General features: G+C 32.5%; 1 pseudogene; it reads right to left on the bottom strand.

The window, feature by feature from the left end:
- Positions 1 to 1,329: 1,329 nt before the first annotated feature.
- LOC149253762 (uncharacterized) overlaps positions 1,330 to 18,839 on the bottom strand; it is a 95,172-nt pseudogene continuing 77,662 nt past the window's right edge.

Below are 18,839 nucleotides of genomic sequence, written 5' to 3'. Positions count from 1 at the left end.
GAAGATAATTGTTGATCTTTTAAATATTCTCTTCCTTAAGTGATGCAAAGTAAAATGAACTAGAGAAGTTATATTCATGGCAAAATGTGCATCTGACCAATTTGTGGAAATTTGGGAGAGTTTTTGTACCATATGTTGTTTCAAACACCATAACTGGTATCCCTATAAAATATCCTAAGAAAACTCCAACTTTTGATTGTTAAATTGTTATTTAATTCTATATAACATTAATTTGACAGAGGAAACTTCATTGTGATGCTTCATGGAAATGGTCAAAACTTTTCTTGTTAAATTTATAGTTAATCTACCTCTCTCTAAACTTCTAAGTTTCAATGCCATGGGATTTTTTACTTATACTTTGAGCCTAATTCTATTAATGATTCCATTTCTTTGTTTCTTTTTCATGATTCTTCGATTCACACTTTCTGTATGTGCTTATGTCTGTTCAGATTGCTTGGCGTTAAAAAGTTGCAGTCCAATTTGACATTCAACATTCTAGATGTGGTCTATTTATGTTACAAGTGTCACTAAAACCATTTTCTGTAAATATTGTATGTTAAATGAGGCCCAAGATATAATGTTGCTCGCTGAGAGTGGAAATCCCTTAAATGCTAGCTTTATAAAACCTGCCAGTTTTGCTCAAAAGACCCCATGTGTTTCACTTATAAGCTCTCGCTAAGCTCCATACCAAGGACTTATTTATCTCTTCAGACTTCTGGCGAGACTTCTGAGGTGGCTACTCCTCCCATACACTTGGCAGGCAGTCCAAACCAACACCAACTGATCTGTAAGTTTCAAACTGATAAGGCATCCTTGTTCTGCCAATTATGGTTGTATTTATGTTCCATTGGCTTGCTAAGGACGTGTGAGAAGAAAACATTTATAATTTTATTTCTTATATTCAATGTTACTATGCCCCTAATTACCAACCTTCAGTAGCACATTGACCCCTTTGCTACAACTTACTCAGCCCAAAGAACACCCACTTTACCAATCAACATTGAGCTTGCATCTGATCCACCAATATCCATAATGTAATATTTTCTACAGAACATATTATTGCCTCATACATTTCATGACCTAGGTTATTTACACTATTCTTATTCAAAACACTGAAATCTAAGTAAACTATTTTTTTTTGTAAAGCATTCTCTTAAACGCTCGACACTTATGGTCCATAAATGAAGCATAGAAAATAATTTCAATAACAAACTAAGATATTAACCTTTGGAGATGTTTTTATCAATCTATGCATTTAGCCCTTCAACTTCTTGATCTTCATGCTCAAAGAAAATTGAATCTTAATGGGAGAAAGATATATTTATCAATCTAGTAAAGCACTATCCAACTTACTACAAGGCACATATTTATTCTCCAGTGCACCCCATGCAGCGAGATTGTCGTGGATTTTTTGGGCGATTTTCCCTTTTCTTTGATGGGCAAAGCTCCACATACATCTACACCCAAGTACTAAGATCTTTGCATAATCTAGGATGCATTGATGCACAAACCTGAGCTCCCCTTCAAGTCTATATTCTTACCTAACCTGTGAAAAAACTCTGAGGAGAAAGGGAGTTCCCCTGACAACATGTTACCACTCAAATTAAGGTGGTACATGTGAGAAACGTTACCTATACTAGAAGGAATCATGTCTGACAACCTGTTGTTCTCCAAATTCAAAGAGCTTAGATTCAAAACTTTGCCATAATCCATAGGTATTGAAGCCAAGTACCCAGAACTACCAAGCCTAAGCTCCTAAGCTTTCTGAGCATTCCAAGTTCAACAAGAAATGGAGAAAACATTCGATTCTTATCTATTATGAAGTATTGGAGGCTCTGTAAACTTCCCAGTGAAGGAGGGAATCTTCCTGTAATCTTATTGTTGTTGAGAGCTATGAACTCCAAGTTTTTCAGGTTCACAAGAGTTGCAAGAATGTGGCTTGTGAGGGAATTAGAGTACAAATCCAGTTTTTTCAGTGTCCTCATATTTCTAAGGGATTGTGGAATGGGTTCTCTAATATTGTTGTAACTTAAATCAAGGCTCAAAAAGTTTCTTAAACTCCCCATTCCCTTAGGGATTTTTCCCTTGAAAGAATTATAACTCAAATCTAAATGAATGAGACTATTTAACCTCCCCAATTATGGTAGGATGCTCCCATGAAGATTGGTCTAAGAGTGTCAATGCCTGTAATCCCCTCTAGCTGCCAAAATCCCTAGGAATTTCACCAATCAGACCCTTGTTAGCACACAAGATCAACTGCTCCAAATTGGGGGCCAACTTAAGAAAACCCAAAGGAATTATGATGTTCTCATGCATGAAACATTGGAGCATAAAGAGTGCTTGCAAATATGAGAGATTGAAATTTTAAATTGGAAATAGAGCATTTTTATTGCATGAAGGATTAGGTTTGTACCGAAAATTAATCTTAGAAACATGGAAGAATTTATCATTCCCTTGTTTGCACTCCAAGCCATTCCATGTTCCTTGTAAAGAAGGACGTGTATAGGTTTTTCTCCATTTGCATATGTAGACATAGATTCCAGTACTTCAAATAGAGCTTATTTTTCCTTAGGATTCATTTTGGCAGTGGAGACTTGTTAATCTTCCTGGCCTCCATGATTTTTATGATGTGTTGCTCCATGAATTCTTATCAGTAATAGAGAAAACATGCTCACAATGTATTTAGAAGGATAAATTGAATGTGCCAGAGAAAATAGATGTACCAGTTTGAGAAACAAATTCAATGCCTCTAACATGTAATGTGGATTGGGATGTTAGAAAGCACTAGATAGATGTTTACATCTTGTGACGAGGTGATAGACAATCCCAACGATATTTGGAGGGAGACTTCAAAACTAGTCAGTGTGTATCTTCCTGCAATGAAAGGGTTGTCTTTAGCAATTGCAAGATCAATGATGCTTTAACCAAACAAATTAAAAAATCAAACTTTTTATGATATATTTTCATATTTTACCAACGTATCTACCATTAATTAGTATGAATTAAGTCTATTTCTTATGTTAAAGAACATAATTATTTTAGTCTTTGGTGCTTCTGTTAAAGAATATGAACATTTTAGTCTCTGACCATCTTGGCATTTTCTATTTGGTTGATTGTTTGATTGATTGACATTCATTATCTGTTAATGTATTTTGTGGATTAAGATAGGGTTTCTTGTAAGTTTTATCATCGTGTGTGAATATTATTCTTTATAATTTTAGTTTTTGTAATTTAAGAAATGGATTGTGGTTTTGTATGGATGTAGACCTTTTGATTGCAAGAAAACATTCCCTTCAGCGATTTCTTAAGAAACACAAAGACATGTGTGAGACATTCTTTTGAACATTGTCTTCTATTTCAACCCTCTTGTTCTTTTGATTTGTCTTTTTAAACCCAAAAAAATAAAATAAGTGGACCGTCTTTGTGGACTACCTGTAATTGTAACATATCCTTGTGGTTTCTGCAAAAATATTCTTCCTCTGCCACTCTTTTATTACCTAACAACCCAACTTTGTGGAGTCCACTTCTGCTTGCTACATTTATTTGACCAATAAATATGGTGTTTTTTTTATTCAAAAATTTAAACCTTTTAGGCTTCAATGGCAAGCATGTTAGCCATGTGCTTATGGAAAAATGACCTTGAGCATATGAGCATTTATTTATTAGAAGGGTGGTTCTACAGAAGCATCCCTTATTGCATTTTACCCTATTGCAGTAACTTGTGACATATTTTAATTATAATGTGTACAATATTGTATACTATTTTCATTTTTTCCTCGAATATTTTTTTGTTGTATTACGTTTTGGTGTTTTTCTCCTTTGGTTGGATTCCTTCCCTAACATGGCTATTTATTATTATTAGAAATGAATAAATGAAATGTAATATTAGAATATATTGCATCCTAGATCAAAAAAATGGATAGCTTTGTTTTCTTAAATGACTTTTCAAACTTGGCATGTGATTTTCTTTAGCAGGGAGATTTATGGCTAGCTTCATTTCCAGTTGGCACCAAGGTTTGTATAAATGGTCTATTTTCTTACTGGACATAATTACATCTAGAAAATATAAGTTGTGTGTGTGTGTGTGTGTGTCTATATTGAAAAATAAAATTTGACTTAATAGTAAAGATTATTTTTTGCACCCACAAGATCATTGAGTCCATTCTCCCACAGCTAGACATGTTGCATAAAATCTAGGTGGATACAAATGTAGAAGAAAATTTGGCAATTGATGGCCTTTGTAAATAAGTGAAATTTCACTCATGAATATATTATGTTTCTGATATTGGTGTTTTAAAAAATGGTGTTGGGATGTTTATGCATAGGCAGATGAAGTGCTCTCTTACCTTGGTGTTCAATTAATAATGTTAATTTTTTCAAAGGACAATGGGATTATTGTGATTGTCTACACGTGTAGGTGGGATTTATCTAACTTGGAGCTATATGATTTCATATTATCTATTTTACTTATATTTTTCTCTTATCACTCAGGACATTGTTTTCATTTCTGCAACTTAAACTCAAAGAAATAGATGGAAAAGTAAATTAATTTTCTAGCTTTGTCTACAAAATTCCAAACCTACTGAAGGAACATTGCACCATTTTATGTAAGCTAAGTTATATTTGTGGTGATTTTTGTCTTTATTTCATCATGCTTGATATCTAGAAAGCATTTGAAGAAGGTGGAGAACTTTATGGGAAGGCCTATCTTTTTGGCTGCATAAAATGTAAGGATATTCATTTGCCCGGCCTTGTGTGTTTTGGTTACCATTTCCCTCTGTCAACTAAGTCTCCTACAAATTGTTTTTTTTATTAAGTAGCATATGGTTGAATTAAGTGTGTGCATTGTTGAGATTTGGCCATGCATGGCAGCTTGCAGCAATAAATATTCTTTGTTATATCTGCGAAGTCTTTTCAAGTATACTTATTGTTCTTAATAATCTTTGTTTAAATGACATGCAACTATACTAGTGTTTTTTGAAGGGCAAGGCAAAGTTATCTACATTCCAGTAGTTGTGGGGTAACTCCTTTTTATTCTTATCTTGTCATTTCAATCATTTATATCATCCTTTAGTTCATGGTCGTAGTTTAATGCAAATAGTTTAGTTTAGTAACGTTTTTTCTTTTATGTTGATTGGCATCTAGGATTTTTTGATTGAATATTGTAGATTGAAATGTGTGCCCTTATTTCTTTGTTGTTTTCTAGGAGTGTAGTAGTTTTTAGTTTTTCAATGTATTAATATTTGTTTTTACTATAGAATCTTTTACATATTGGGAAATCTAGTATTTTGTCTTAAATTTGGAGTTAGAATTTGTTTTCAAAGGAGGCATGCCATGTCTCTCAACAAGTTACATCCCCATTTCCACCCTCTGATAAAATTGGAATTAATTTTGTTCAAATGTAAGGTGAGACTGTAGTACCATTGAGGGAAATGAAAATCAATTGGGTTCTATACATTTCATTCGAAGGAAGGTAGCTATAAGAACGTATTGCTACTACCTTTTAATGTTTATTTTCTTTTTGAAATTTCATGTACACATATTTTAGTGTTGAATATTGTCACTTGAACTACAGTCTTAGTTCAGTTGAGTGCTTGAAAACTGAAATATTTACTTTCAAGTGTACACAACGTAGGTGAGTGTAAGAAAAAACTTGAAATCATACAAATTGTTTTGTCCAACCATTCAATATTGAGTCATGCATTACTCTAACATCAGGACCAACTAGGTTTGACAGTGCACCATCTCTCCCACTTTTGTAGAGTTGTGAGATCCCTAATCTTGCAGGCTTTGACATATCCTACATTATCATATCCTTATGTTTTGACTACAGTATATAGCTCTAGGATAGATACCAAGTTACCTTTTGTAACTCACTTTGACTTCTCTCTTTCAATGTCGTCTTAGGAGTTGAACTCACACTTCCACATTGTATTTACACTAGATGCATATACACTAGGATTGAATTCTTTGAAGAAGATGAGTTATAGATCTAAGATGATATAAACATTTTCATCTGAAGATATGGATTATGAATGATATGAATTGTATTATGTGCAAGTTATTATTCCTAAAGAAAACTAGCTCTATTTTGTGGAGATAAAACATTTCAAGTAAGGAAATAGTCAAGCATTTTTTGGTCACAAGGGTACAAGTCTCTCAGTGAATAGCTCCCTTAATACATCAGCAAGTAGTGAGATATTTGTTGTCATTTTTGTAATTTTTATCACAACATTCTCGTTTCTTGACTAGAACTTGTAGTTTGTGCTTCTTTTCCCCCTTTTATTCTATGATTCTCAGTGATTTATTAAGTTCTTTTTGGTTTTAATCATTTTCGTTGTACTTGTCACTTTTTTTCATGGTAAAAGTTTTATTGTGCTTAGTTGGTGCATGCTATATATTTTACTTTTCTTTGGTCATAGTATTTCTCACACGGTGGCATGATTCAGTTAAGTATGAAACCTCTTATCCTAGTCTATGCATGATCTAATTAATTGCATGTTTCAGCATATTTCTTCCTTATTATACATCACTGTATTTTTTTTGAGTTTGTTATCTACAGAGCTACTTTGCAACAATTGAATCTATAACAAATTAAGAAGTATATGTATTGCCTGCCTCATACATATCATATATCTATGATATAAGAGATCTCCCTTTTTATGTAGACCTTGTAAGAGCTAAACCAATCTTAGCAAAAGTGCCCCATATGATAATCAAAAAGTAGTTAAATAATATGTGCTAAAATCCTTTTTATTGTATATGGATCTACATGTATCTCAATAATAAATTATTTTTTAGTAATCCATCTCTATTTTGGTGAAATTATTTCTATTGGTACCTTGCATGACTAAAAGACACATGATCATGGTCAGAGCATTCATGAGATAACTATTCCAATGCACTCACACATTTAGGAAGCTTCATTAATGGATTGAAAGGGATTTTCAGGGGTGTAATAAAAAGCTTTACTAACAGTCTCAAATGAGTTTCCTAAGTTATGGAAAACAATTTTTCAAATCAAACCAACTGAAGCTATAGCCAATTGATAGAAGAGATTTGGGAGAAATAAGTTTTTTGTTTTTTTGTTTTTTTCTTTTTGTTTGAAAAAGAGAATAAGTTTTTTTTATTTTATTTCTTTTGAAGTTGTCATCTAGACTTTCTTTAGTAGCTGATCACTGGAAGACATATTTATTATTGACAACTTTGTGTTGCATAATTTTCTTCAACTAAGTATTATTTTTTTTTAATCACTTTATTTTTGTAGGTTTACTCGAAATGTGGGAGGAGGGTCTTGTCAATCATGATGGTGGGATCGACACCAACATTCATAGACTGTGATGACAACTAGAGAGAGAAATGTAGAAAGAGAGAGAAAAGAGAATTGGTCTAATGATACCCTTAAAACCCATATATCGCATGAGACACACACATACAAATTGATGGTCAAGTATTTAGAGTTGGTGAATTCACCTGCAATGCCCTAACAACACAATGATAGCGTTTTGAAGTGATGAAACAATATTTCATGTGTAAATTGTAGTCCAAACAATATTAAGTTGGAAACTCAAATTGTAATACTTAACATTTCCTTTAATATAATTTATGTGTTTGAAATTATTTATAGTTGTAGTTGATATTATTTAGTATTGTAATTAACATATCTAGCTTTGTTTTTTCATATTAGATGAGCATGCACATTATGTGACATTTTCTTAATGTATCGCAAAATCATACTAATTAATTTAGTTTGATTAATAATGAAGACACAAAAGAAATCTAAAACTACTAAATTAGTAGTTTATATTTATTAATAATGAAAAAAATTAAAATAAGCATACAACAATTAAATTAATCGTTTATAATGATTATTAATGAATGTAAATGAAATGAATATAAACTACTAAATTAGTCGTTTATATAATGAATATAAAACTACCAAAAAAATATAAATAACCATCATAAATGATAAATTGTTGATCACAAATGATGACTAAATTTTGCATATATACAACTATTAGTAGTTAAATTTCAATATCTTATAACACAACTGAAATTTAGTCATATTTCTTTGGTCATTAATTGGTTTCAAACGATGAGTAAAATTTTCATATATATGACTATCAGTAGCCAATTTATAGTATCTTATAATGTGACCAATATTTTGGTCATATTTCTTTAGTCATTAATTGGTTTTCTCTGGTGATCATGTAGTAGAATATTTAGTTGTGTATTTGGTCATTAATTGTGGCAATTAATGACCAAATTTATGACTAAATATACTACTAGACAATAAAATTGAGACAACTAATTAATAACTAAGATAAATACAACTAAAATTTGGTCGTGTTATAAGATATTGTAAATTAGCCACTATTGGTCACCGAATGAAAAATGGTTATTTATATGCAAATTATTTTTTTTTAGTAACTTATCCATTTTGTACTAATGCATCTATACCTATCTCTTTTGGCACTCCATACTAAGAAAAAAATGATTGAAACAAAAATGATGAAACAACACGTTCAGTTTCCATGGTGGGTGCTCTGGCTTCTACCCACTTGGTGACATAGTTTTTGGATACTAGAATATTGGTCTTCTATTGAGATGGGGGATTGATTGATCCCAAAAAAACTAAATCCCATCTCTCAAAAGGTTCCACCACTAGCTGAGGTTGTAACGACATCTCATTTGATTGAGTAGGCTAACCCATCCTCTGATAGCTATCACATCCTTGCACATATTTCATTGTATCTTGGAACATAGTGGGCCAAAAATAACCCATTTATGACACCTTCTAACATGTTCTATTGTTTTCAAAATGTCCTCCACATGGTCCATGATGAAAGATTTAAGAATTTCATGAACCTCATCCTCCTTCACACATCTTCTAATCTGAAAATACCAAGCACCTTGCTGGACAATTTTTCTGTTTTCGCTAGGAGAAACGTGATGCATAAGATTTCCTGAAGCAATGTAGTTGGAAATGTCTGCATACCAAAGTGAATAAATGGATACTACAAACAAATACTCATCTGGGAAAAAATCTTCAACAGACAGATCATTAGTAACATGAATCAATCTAGAAAGAAAATCTACAACAACATTATCCTTCCCAGTTTTATCTATAATATTGATATCAAATTCTTAAAGTAACAACAACCACCTAGTAACCCTAGAATTTATAACTAGCTTATTCATTAAGAATTGGATAGAAAAATGATCAATATGCATGAATTTCTAATAAACGGTGATTTTAGTGCCTAAATTTATTGATTGCGTGAATAACAATAAGAAATTCCTTTTCTATTACTGTATAACAAGAGCCAAATTCTTGTTAATGTAATAGATGGTGTATGTATTTGTTACTTCTTTTTATCCAAGCACAACTCCAATAGTTGTATTAGAAGCATAAGTGGATATTTCGAACAACAAACTCCAATTCTGTCTTCTAGAAATAGGTGTTATTGTTACACATCTTTTTAACTTTACAAAAGCATTGTTACACTTGTTAGCCCATTCAAATTCATTATCTTTTGTTAGTAGGGAAAACAATGGAAATGCAATTTTGGCAAAATTTTCTATAAACTGTCTATAATAATATACCTACCCTACAAAACTATGTACCTCTTTCTACGTTTTAGGAGTAGGAATTTTCAAAATTACCTCTACCTTTGTTGGATCAATCTGAATACCTACAACAGAGAAATAGTGACCTAAAGAAATGCCTTCAGTCATCGTCATATGACATTTTGCAGCGTTGAGATAGAGGTGGGTTTGTTTGCAACACTCAAGTACTTTTTCAAGGTTTTGCAAGGCTTCATCTAGCTCATTCCCATAGGGCGTAAAATCATCCATAAAAAATTCTAGACAGTGATTGACAATTTCAACAAAAATTCCTAACACTGCTCGCTGGAATGTTGTAGGTGCATTACAAAGTCCAGGAGGTAGGACACTATAAGAAAATTTATGCTAGGGGTAAGTAATATTACTTTTGTCTTGGTATTCAAGGGTAATCTGTATCTTACTATACCCACTAAATCCGTTCAAGAAAGAAAATAATTTCCCAAACAGAGTGTCTAGGACTTGATCAATAAATGGTAATGGAAAATGGTCATTTTGAGTAGCTTTGTTTATCTCTCTATAATCCGCATCGACTCTCCACTTTCCATTTTTCTTGGGAATAATAACAAGTGGAGAGACCCATTGACTGCCAGAAATAGGATAGATGAAATTTGCATCTAAGAGTTTCTGAAGCTCTCCCTTGACAACACCTTTTAATGTTGGGTTCATTCTTCGTTGAGGTTTTTAGACATGTGAGGATCCTTCCTTTAAGTAGATGTGATGACTACACAGAGTAGGATGGATACCCTTCATGTCTTTCTAATCGCGCGTGAAGGTTTCTTTCTTCTTTCTAAGTAATAACACTAATTTCTCTTTTTTCTTAGGGGAAAAATTAGGGTTGATATTTAGGGTTTTCCCAGGCTCAATTTCAACTAGTACACTTTTAAGACTAAGGGTAGTAGGTATTTCTTGTGTAACAATATCATTAAGAGTTTCTTTCTCATTGGATTTTTCTATGATAGAAATCAACAATTGAGATGTAGGTGGTGTAACAATAGAAGGTTCTTTGATAAAACTGTTAATGACATCATATTTAGTCTCATTTTTGAAACACAAGCCTTTCCTATAGGGAGTACTAGGTGTGCATTAGCTTCTTCCAAGTTAGACTTAGGTCATGAAGGATTCTCAAATTTAGAACTTGATTTAGCTAGAGGATAAAGAACAAAGTCCTTGGTAGTGTTACCATCAGAGATAGTCATACAACCAGAATTTCATCTGATAAAGGCATATGCAGTAGGTAGCCATGGTCTTCCTAGAATTAAAGTATTTCCTTCTAGGCATGTCTTGTGCTGAAGCACCATAAAATCTACTAGGTATTGCCAAGATTATACTGAAATGATAACATCCTCCAATATTCCTTCATGTTGGATCCTCGACCTATCTTCCAGTTCTAAAACAATAGAGGTTGGTCTCAAATTGGTAATCCCAAGTAGTTCTATAGTCTCCCTAGTTATTATGTTGATTTTTGCGCCTAGATCAACTAGGGTATTCGGGAGAGTTGTTCCATCAATGTGAAAAACTAGGTTGGGTTCCCGAGATATTCATATTTCATAGGTACATTGTTACCTGGCATTAGTACTAATAATTTCCCAATAACCTGTGGAATAGGGGGATCTCAAGGTTTCCTACCTAGCTTTTTAACCCACAAATCCTTAATTTCTTTGGCATAGATTGAGACATCTCATATTGCTTGAAGTAAAGGGATTTGAACATGTAAGTTATTTAACTCCTTTAGAAAGCCAGGCTCGAACTGAGGGGTTTCTTTGATCTCAATTAATCTCTCAGGGTGAGGAGGGCACAAAGAAGTCTTATTTCTAATAGCTATTATAGGTTTTGAAGTCGAAGTAATATTTGTTGTTATAACAGTATTGGTTGTTACAATAGTATTGGAAATAGTGCCAATTGTTACAACTTCATCAACTATTTTAGAACCAGTGGTAACAATGGTTGTTATAACCTGCTGCTTTTCTAAATATCCTTGAACTAAGTTTTCTTCCCCTGATAGGTTTTCTTCCTTATTTTCTATTATGGTAGGGGAAACAATGGGGGTCACTACCCTTCCTGATTGTAAGTGAATCTCATTATATTCCACAAGTGAAATACAGTAGGTAGGGAGAAATGGAGTTTCAACCTATTGTACTGCCTTATTAGTAGGGTTAGGTTTGGGTTGTATAGGTAGCTAAGGATGCAACAGAGAACTACTCATAGGTACATTAGAAGGAATTTGTAGTTGTTGTTGTTGTTGCTGCATTGGGATTTGTACAGGAATTTGTTTAAGGGGAACATTCCCTTGCCATAGTTGAGGCTATCAAGGGACAATACACTATGGCCAAGGCATAGAGTATTGAACCAAAGGAGGTTTGAGAGGTTGTAATGGAGCTACTGAATATTGTAATTGTTGGGGTTTTTGTTGAGAATTGTTCATACTAGACCAAGAATTAAAAGAAGAGAAGGGTTCCTGCAACATACCTAATGGCCTAGGTTTCCAAGGCTTTTTAGCACCAATGAAATATGTTGCTTCAACATCCTCCCCTGCTTGCTTGTAAACTTTCTTGAGTCCTAGTAATGAGGGGCATTGTTTTGTGGAGTGGTCCCTCTCACATATGGTGCAACTATTGAGTGGGCATTCCCTCAAAGGGTGTTTCTTCCTACATCGGGAGCAGAAAATGGCCAGATCTTGCTCTACCTCCATCTCCTTTTGCTTTGCTTGCAATACATTGAATTGAGAGGACATCAAGCTCATAGCATCAGTTTTAAAATCATCCAGAAGATTCCCAATCTCTTCTTGTGATGCTACACTATTAATTGACTTTAGAATCTTGGTAGGGACATATGTCTCAAGGTTCAATTTCTTGTTGATCTAATGAACTCCTTCGGAAAATTTGAACAATCTTATCATAAAGTTCCTTAGATATATCTACTTTTCCAAGAAGATTTGACATATCATGGCAACAATCCCTTATTCCTTTAATTAACATTGTTTTGAATATTTCCTTATATATATTGCAATGCAGATATCTCTGTAAGTTATATTGAAGACATTCAACATATTCTTCCAAATTTTCATATGGTGTCTGGGTGATTCCAAATAATTAATCCTTTTGATCCCTAGAACGATAATAATACTTATAATTTTTTAAAGGTTTGCTTCATCTCATCCCAAGAGTTAATGGATGCCTTACCGAGTCCCATAAACCATCTCAATGTTGCTCCCTTTAATGTAGCTGGGAACAATTTTAATTTTTGTTCGTCGGTGATGTAGTCATAAATTCTATATAGGACAATCAAATTTGAAAAGGAATCTATCTAGATATTTTGTAATCATGCCTTGAAAAGTAGGGAGCACATACAAAGGAATGTTTTTCATTGGGTCTTGTCCTTGGAGATTCCCAATAGGGAAATCAACAGTAGTGACTGAGCTTCCTGCCATTTGATTTTGTTGCAAGTTTTGTACTACTATTACATTTGGCTTCCTTGGTGATGGAGATTTCTCTCTTTTTTATGATGGGGATTGCTTAGGTTGTTTTAGATGGTTAAGTTGCTCAAATGGTTTAGGTGGTCCTAATGAATTTTCAATACCCTCTGTAACAACAAAATATTTCACTGCACTGCCAAAGTCTAAGGTATACTAATGAAGAAATCATTCTTCAAAGTTCAATTCCCAATCATGTTCATCTATATTCCTTTATCCTTCTTTCAAATATGTTGATACATAGTGGCTAGAAATTTTGGGACTTGTTTTTGAAATTGAAGGTACACCAAACTCTGTTTCTTTAACATGTACACCCAGCATAGATGTCTCAAGGGATGTTGGCCTCTGTGGAGAAGCTCTGCTTGATTCCTTCATCTTAGTCACCTTTCCCTGAATAGATGATTCCACTTCAACTTTAGAAATGATCTCTTATATGTAAGTTACTCTTCCTAAGTCTCGATTCTTCTTCTTCCTACCTCGTCTTCTTCCACCTACATAGTTAGTCTATTTGGGGGAATCATATTTTTCTTATTCATTACTCATGCAATGCAATCATATGTGTCTTGACTCCTATGAGGCTAAGCCCATTTCATTATGTTGAAACTATGTGCAGGTTCTTACCTCTCATCTTACCGCCCAAAAACCTCAAAGTTGAGAACACATCTACCACACTTTCAATGAATGCATGCAGATAAACTAGTCACATATATGCACCTCTAATAACCTTCCCCAATATCAATGCCAAAATGTTAGGCATAACAATTGTTCTTTTAATTTAGAGCAACAAATCTAACTTTGACATTAATTGTCAATCTTGGTAGGCCTTTTTATTTCAAGGCTATCAAACAAAGTATATGTAGCAACAAATGGTGACTAGTGCTAATGAATCTCAAACCCAATCATTGTAGTAGCACTCTTAGCAATCCAACACTCTGGTTGTTACACAATTAAACATTTCTCACACTTTCAAGAAATAAACACATAGTGTAGAACAAACCACTATGTCACACAATCACTCTTATTTAGAAAGAGACAACACTCCCAGAAATCATTCACTCAAGCAAATGTTGAAACACACATTCAAATTAAATAATTATCACACTAAGGGACCGGTCTAGGACCTATGTTGTTGCATGCTACAAAGGTTGAAATTCTATAATTATTAAAGCATGAATAAGATTATAGTGACAATAACAACAATCATACATGAATCACAACTAAGAGAAAATAAATCGATATGCTACAGTACCTTCTTAACCAACGATCCTTTCTAAGAAGGAGTGTCATTCCTTCCTAATATGGGTTGGTACACTACACAACACACAAGTTAGTCAACAAAAACGTATGGTGCCATGAATGATTGAGATTTTCATTAATGAAACATACATGACTATAATGTTAGTGCTCCTTTTTTTTCTCTCTCTATCTATCTATATATCTGCTCACAGGTAGGGAGCACACCTTTTTATAATTATAGATTACAAAGATAAGGTCATCACGAGAATCTCTCGATTCTCATGTAATCTAAATCGATAATACATATTAATAGTTTGGTAACAATTTCCATGTTTGGGACAAAGTTGTAAAAGCTTTTCCAAATTACAACAATTTATCTATGGAAAATCCTAACTACTTCAGTTGTGTTGTCCATAAATATCGTTGAACTGACTTTGACCAAATACTTTTCCAAATCGGTCTTCATTACTAATTAAAGGAGATTAGCGCGTCCAAAATGAGTCTTGTGTGTATCAGCAATGTCCAACGAGTCCTTGTATCGTCCTAGGCAAGGAAAAGCTAGAAAGTGTAATCCTATAACAATATCTCAATAGACCACATACTCTAAAACAACCCATTTGTCAGTTTTAGAATAAAAATAGCCTAAAGAAGTAGTTCTCACGCCAAATTACAAGTAGAAATACATCATAAGGATGACATATAAAAAGGGACATGTTTAGGTTACATGGCATTCCCTTGAGAAAAGGATCATACAAAGATTACGTGGCATTCCTTTGTGGCAAATGCGGAAACATACAAGAGACGAATGATGAGTTTGTCATCGTAGTGTGATCTCGGTGATGTCATAGGTGAGGGTTTAGAATGTGTTTCCTCTCAATCCAGCAAAATAGGGTTTTGTGGGGCTGAAATTTTTTTGACCCTCCAATAAGTCCTCTAAAAAATTAGCCTATTCTTCTTCAATGAAGACCAGAGAGGAATACAATATGGCTACTAAATAAAAAATTTAGCGAGTCTACAACATAAAATTGCAATAGAAACAATACCTAACTTAAAACTTTATACCTCTATATGATCATTCTCTATTAAAAGTTTGAAGTTTTCCTATACTCTATTAAATTATATCAAAATATGGTTTATATTATTTAATCATTAATATAAATAATATATTCATGAGCTAGTTAATTTTATAACAATTTTTACATCTTGATATGGATTTCAAACTTCGATTGAAAATAATCGAAGTGAGTAAAACTCATGAAACATATTCTTCTAATGCTATATTCTTGCTATATTCTTGATATGGATTTCAAACTTCGTTTGAAAATAATCATTCTGAATAAAACTCATAAAACATATTCTTCAAATTCTATATTCTTATTCAGTAACGTGTATTTTTATTTTTAATAATTTTTTTAAATATATTTATTATAAATTTATAAATATATTATTGATATACATCTCATTAAGTATATATTTCTGAATTATTTTTTAATAATTAATTTTATGATTTGTTTTCCCAGATTAAAGTTATTATTAATTTTTTAAAATAATATAATTATATAATATACAACTTTATATTTTTAAATAATATTTTAAATTGTTTTTTATATATTAATGACATATATAATATACTCATATACATTTATATGCTTATAAATATATGAAAACAATATTAATGTTATTTTGGTTAATTATATTATTTGTTATTGATTATTTATAATTTTTGTTTTAATTATTTTATTAAAGTTAGTTTTAGTGTTAAATGGAATAATGATTTATGTATTTATATAATATTATTATAAAGATTATGTTTTTGATTTAGTTTAAGTTGAGGTTAGTCTTAATGTTGAATGGAAAAATAATTGTTAATTTGGAAGAATAATGGATAATTTTGAAGATGTTGCTACCAATATTGTGAGAAACTCTTAATTAGATTGTGTGAAGCTTGAATGATTCTAAATACCACGTAAAACAATATTATCCCCTACACGTGGCTCCCATGCTCAATCTCTCATTAAAATTGTGTTGTTCAACCAATCTTAAACATTATAAGGTACTTTTTATACTTTACAATTAACTTCCACCTTCAACCTCTTAATATAAACTTTGAAACCCACATAAACCAAATATTGTTCGGGCTCAATTGATGTAAAAGCAACTCGATGATGATTATTAATACAGGTTGAGTGGGCCTGATGTTAAGAGCATGTGGTTCCTCCTAAAAAATCACTGGGTCAAAACCAAAAAAGATAAAGTATGCTTGCTTTCATTAATAGTGAAATCATTGTATGGAAGTGGATCCCATATCTCACAAACAAACAAACAAAATCTCATACACTAATTTAGTATCAAACTTGAACAAAACTTTAAAATTAAATAATAATAATAATTTTCCTACCTCTTTTAAGCCAAAAAAATTTGTGCGCTCTAGCCAGAATTCCTTGGAATCTCATGTTACTTTTACATTTAAAAAAACGTAAACCGGAGAAGCGTGATTCCCGTACGCATGCAACACCCGAAGATATACCAATGATATATACCGATAACCACCAACATTATGTCATTTTACACGTCACTTCACTTTTGCGTTTCTCAAAAGCAGATTTGTCCAAAAAAATGTACTCGTTTTCTTTTTTTTTTAAATCCGCGTGACTTGAAAGTGATGTGTAATACTTCACTTTTACGTTTCATGAAAGCAGATTTGTCGCAGAAAAATGAGCATGTCTGCTTTTGTTTGAACCCAATGACTTGAAGGTAGGGATAGAATTTGAGGGAAATTCCTCTGGAACGATACGTTTCTTTGTTGAAATTATTGAAAACGGTAATTGAGTTTTGAAATTCCCACCTTGCAAATCAAAGAGAGGGCCCCTGGCCAAAGAAAAGAGGCCAAGCATTCTACATTATCTTTCTTGCCAAAACCATAATCACATATTTCCATATACTTTAGACATCCATTTTCTAGCCACTCTAAGTGCCATTGTTACGTTAGATAACTTATTTAGCCAATGAAAATAGAAGGATTTGGTGCATAGGAACATATGGTAAATTCAATATTAACATTCTCTAAAATTTCTTTTAGGTTGATAATTGATTTATCTACAGATTAGAGGAACTTGGGAATGTGTTTTAATAATTATCTTAGATTTAACTTAAGCATTGTTGTTTGGCTATCATTATAATCATTGTTTCATGTTTATTAAGATAACATGGATCAAGCTCTTATTAATGTAGACATTTTTTATAGGATATCATAGAACAATATACTTGGGTGGAAAAACTTTTCCTAAGCTGGAATTAGCAAGTTACCTTATAATATTAATTGTTCCTTAATGCAGACTTCTTTGACGAACTCATTGTAGATGGGAACATCATTAATAGTTTGATGGAGAGGTATTTTTGCATAGATTATTGAATTGTCCCAAAATTTAAAATTTTCAATTAATGTAGGATTTTTCTTACTCAATCTTCTCAAGATATGGTGGGTTCTGTTAAGATATTGATTGCTTGTTTTCTTTATTTTCTTATTATTCACATGTCATATGTTCTATATATTTAGTGATAAGTGAAGGTGAAGGAGTTGTGAGCACTCTTGCTAAATGTAGTTTAGCTCATTTAATTCTATCAAATTCAATGAGAGAGCTTGATAGTTTTTCACATCATTATTGTAAGTTTGTTGGACCTATTTATTATTCAAGTTTAGTGCATATTGAGTAGGCATTTGGGGTTGCTTACCTTACAAAGGAGGCATAAGAAGCACAAGAGGTGGCAACAAAGCTTATTGTTATTTTCCTTGAGACCTCCAATATGGTGTAGTATCAAACCATTAGTCTTGGGGTTGAAATGGAAAAGGTTATTCTTGAGGATATTTCCAATATTGTCACATCTAATTGTGCATTTTCCAATTTGGTTTGCTATGGTGTATTAATTGGAAGTTGTAAGATACCAAATATAATTATTCACAGTAAGAGCATAATTATTTCCAAATATATTGTAGAAAGAAAGAGAAACGTGAACATAATAGCAATGTCATTGAAAGAGAAAATTGAACACAATAACAATGTGAGCCAAAATGAAATAACTTTATTAATATGGAAGTGCTATTCGTTTTCCTCTTTGAAGGGGAAACCTCCAACAAAGTAGAGCTTGATTGCAAATGATTCCACAAGGCATATTTTACAATGTTTCTACCTCTATATATACTACTCATATTGCTTAAGAACATTTGATAAAAGGAACTTTCTAGTAGGTGGAACCTTCTAATAAGCCTTCATACAATAGTTGTGTTCACCTTACAACATAGGACTTATTTACTAATGATGGTCTTTATTACATAGCAATAAATAGTTTTCTATCTACCTTAGGGGTTAGTACTCAGGTGAGGATGTTAACATGATTCCCCTTAAAGAACAACCTTTTCCTCAAGGCTTCAAATGTGGAAATTGTTGCAAAATGGCAATTGGCTTATGTGTGACATTCTCAAGTTGTGTATTCTTCCACTATATTAGAA

The sequence above is a fragment of the Pinus tabuliformis genome, chromosome 7, assembly GCF_031772625.1.
Source record: "Pinus tabuliformis cultivar Carrire ecotype Pingquan chromosome 7, CPIR1, whole genome shotgun sequence".
Classification (NCBI taxonomy): domain Eukaryota; kingdom Viridiplantae; phylum Streptophyta; class Pinopsida; order Pinales; family Pinaceae; genus Pinus; species Pinus tabuliformis.
Note: the sequence above shows the minus strand (reverse complement) of the source record. Positions and strands in the feature narration are given on the sequence as shown.